The sequence below is a fragment of the Pan paniscus genome, chromosome 4 (assembly GCF_029289425.2).
Source record: "Pan paniscus chromosome 4, NHGRI_mPanPan1-v2.0_pri, whole genome shotgun sequence".
In the NCBI taxonomy this organism is placed as follows: domain Eukaryota; kingdom Metazoa; phylum Chordata; class Mammalia; order Primates; family Hominidae; genus Pan; species Pan paniscus.
This window is the reverse complement of record NC_073253.2, coordinates 147,533,913-147,537,937: the sequence shown is the minus strand read 5'-3', so window position 1 is coordinate 147,537,937 and position 4,025 is coordinate 147,533,913.

The following is a 4,025-nucleotide window of genomic DNA, read 5'->3' as shown; positions in this document are numbered from 1 at the left end:
CCCCTCAGCCTTGGACTTCCTAACCACCAGAACTGTGAGTCAATAAACTTTTAAATTACCCATTCTCAGATATTCTGTTATAGCAGCACACAATGAATGAAGACAACCACCAACAGCTTTAAAGCTTTATGTATCTTATCAATATAGACACCCCAAGATAATCTAGCTTCTATTTTCTAAGACTACAATGACAATCCCCAGGAGATACCCTGATTAGCTCTGCTTTGGTCAGGTGCCTGTCTGCCCCTGAATCAATCAATCGTCTTAGAGATGAGGTCACAGTAGAATATAGTTAACTAATCCTTCTGCAGTGGTTTTGACTGGAGCAAGGAGTAATGCCTTGCAAAGGGATGCTGAGCAGAAAATTACAAAGCTGTCCACTGCATCACCTCACACCATCCCTTCATGCCGCCTACTTCCATATTGCTAATTCTTATGGAATTAATTTGACATTGTCCTTACTGGTGGCTTCACATTTGTTTTTGACGTTGAAAAAGCTAACGATGAGATAAAGCCAACTGGGATCAAGAATGTAAAATCAGAGAAGTCTATGATATTACAGAGAGAGAGGAAAAGGCTCCTAGATAGCCCCTCACTCAACCTCTGTCATTCTTCCTTTCATTTTGAAAAGCCTTTTGAGGAGCAAAGAGGCTCAGGATTTTTCAAGGGTCACATAATGAGCTTGTATCTGAGTTCAAACTAGTACCCATTTTTTCAGACTCTCAGTGTAGTTATTTTCTTTATAAAGAAATAAAAAGCTTGAAGCAATTACCAAGTATAAATAATTCAAAACTTAAGGTAAAAACACCTCTGAGATAAAGTAAATCAATGGAAAAATGGAATTCAATTTGTACAAATTTGATTTTTATGCCATTTTTCTCGATGTGTACTTATTCCATAAATCAAGGCCAACCCACAACACTCACACCATGTCTAATGCTCATATAAATCCAAGGTGTCTACCATGACAAGTCATCATAAGACAAATATATTGTTTTTATCCTTAAATGAAAGCAATAGGAGGTTTAGTATTTGTCAAACAGATCCCTAATTAACAGGCCAATTGCTTGGGGCTTTAAGAAGGATTATCAGAGGAGGATTATGGAGGCAGCATAGGCAGGGAGAAAGCTCATTGACTAGTGCTGTGGTTTGAATGTGTTCTCCAATTGTGTTAATGCTTAATCTCCAACTCAACAGTGCTGGGAGGTGGGGCCCAGTGGGAGGCTCCACCTTTATGAATGATTTAATGTGATTATAAAAGGGCTTGAGGCTGTGAGTTTAGTCTCTCTCGAACATGCACGCTCTCTTGCCCTTACACCTTTTTCCATGAGATGACACAGAAAGAAGACCCTCCCCCAATATAACTCCTTGATCTTAAACTTCCAAGCTCTGGAACTGCCAGCCAAATAAATTTCTGTCTATTATAAATTACCCAGTTCAGGTGCTCTTTCACTGAAGCACAAAATAAACTAAGATAACTAGAAAGGGGGAGACGTGAATTCTAGTCCAACTGTATCCCTGATTCTGATCCACTGAGCAAGTCATTTTCTTCCTCTGGACCCCAATTACCTTATCTATAAAATGGGGAGTTTGAACTAGAAATGCACTTCTCCAACTTTAGCTATGCAATCTCATCACTGCTCCAATAACTGCATGCCAGCTGTGTCATCATTTTTTAATACTCTTTCCTTACATCAACTCACCTTTTAAACTTAAATTTTACCAAGAAACATTTATATCACTATTATAATGGAAAAGCAGCATCACTTAGATTAATTGAAGATCACTATATAAGCACATATGCAATTATGTGAGATTATGAATATGTTAATTTACTTGACTGTAGTAATCACCTCGTTATGTATATCAAGATGTGTTGTAGACCTTATATACAATAAAAATAAATAAATGGGCACTTGGGTTCAACAACAACAACAAAATCTTCATTACCACCAGTAGTGTGTATGTTCCATGTTGGGGAACCCTGATGTAAACAATGTCTAGCGGTTTCCAGCCCCAACTGATGATGGCTCTTAGGAACAGGCAGAGGTCCAGTGAGGCAGAAGTCAAGGGATGTCACACTGTAAGAGAATCATCTGAAGACTTCAATTCCCTGTTGCTGGGCCTAGTTCTCTGCTGTGTTCACTCTTCCACTACTGCAGCTCACAGTCCTGGCATAGTTTTGCCTCCTTGTCTTTTCATGGGCACCTCAATTCAAACCCAGCTGTCGGATCGACTCTGAGAAGAACTAACCTGATAGCAGCTTCTTGTTTTGTGCAGTTCAGGAAATTCTGGGTTTTAACAGAGGACAGTGCCTTCACCACATATACACTAAGTTTTTAATGTCAGCATTGAAACTTCAGACAGCTCTAACAAAGGGCATGGAAAAAACCCTTTGCAAGGGACTTCTCAAGTTTTAGCTATGTCTCTTTCATTTTATCATCTACCACATCCATCTGTTACTATTCTTTCACTCTGTCCTTCTTCCCTATTAACTTATTATTTATTTCTCTGTCTGTTCCTTTTTCTTTCTCTCTTCTATTTCATTTTCTGTCTCCCAACAACATTTGACATTGACATGGCAAGTATTTACTCGGTGCCTTCTCCATGCAGGCACTGTGCTGGTCTACCCCACTACCAGTCCCTCACCTTTCTTCATCACCCATTCATCCATCTATGAAGTCTCACCCAGCCTACCTAGCATTCATCCACCCAGTATTGACTCAGCACTCACTTTTCCACCTCTGCTTACTTCTTTTCCATCCTTTTCTTCTGGCTCTTGTCAATTGCTGATGGATCAGGCACAAAATCCCTCAGAGCAGCTGAGGCAGGGAAGAAGAATGGGGGGCCAGCAATACTCATGGCAATGTTCCAGATTGGGCTGGAGTTTGGATGAGTATCTGGACTACAAAAAGATCATCATCAGTACAGTTCCAGTGGAGGAGCTGCCAGCCTGGGAATGGGGGTGGGAGGTGGTACCTCTCAGATGGGCAATAGAACCATCAGCTCCTTGCCCCAGGCAGTGGCAGGTAGACATGCAGATTCCAGCCCAATTGCTGGTGCAGACCACAGGCCTGATCACACATCTCAGCTCTAGATGTCTCCAGACTTTGCAGAAGCTAAAGAATGTGTTCCATGTAGACTCTAGTGGTGGAATCATGGGCGAGGAAAGTTGAAAGAGCTTGGAGAACTGTGCCACTCTGCACCATCCCTTTATAGATGAAATAAACTAGGGTAGGATGAAGAAAGTGTATTGTTTACCCCAGTCACAGAGAAGTTAGTGGCTGAAAGGGATCAGAACCCAGGTTACTGAACAACTAGCCTCTATGCTTCTATTCCTCAAGCTTTTCTACCTATCCTTCCTCTTCCCTAAAAGCTCCTTTGAATGAATTAAATGGTAGATGTTTGTACTTTCTGCAAAGACAGAGTCTGATTAAATATTTAAGGTGGTAGATATCACAAGTACACTTATTTGATCTCTACAAATTATATGAATGTATCAAATGGTCACATGTACCCAGAAACTATGCTCATCTATTATACATCAATAAAAAAAACTGTTTTAAAAAACAAAAACGAATATGATCATGCTGCTCCATTTTCCCCATTGTCTGAACTAGATGCCCGGTCAAGTCAGTGCAATAGTAATGAAAACAAACAAACAAACAATGATTTATTGTTTACCATAAGTACTCTGGTAGGTACTTTACATGTATTATCTCATTTAAACCTCACAGCAATCCTCTGGTGTGGGTATTATTATCCTCAATTTACAGATGAAAAAATGAGGCTTGCAGAGATTACATAAGGCCATACATTTAGCAATTCCTAGGACCAAACTGAGCAGCAGCTCATATTCTTTACAACATGTCATGGAGAATGGTGGTGGGGAGCTGCTAACTCAAATGCAGGACAGTTAGGCTGATGTGTTATGATTGTACATCTCTAAGCAGCTTCTAGATAGATGCCTGGCAGACCACAGTTTCTTAGTGCAAATGCTTTTCTAATGGGCCTGCAATAGGGGT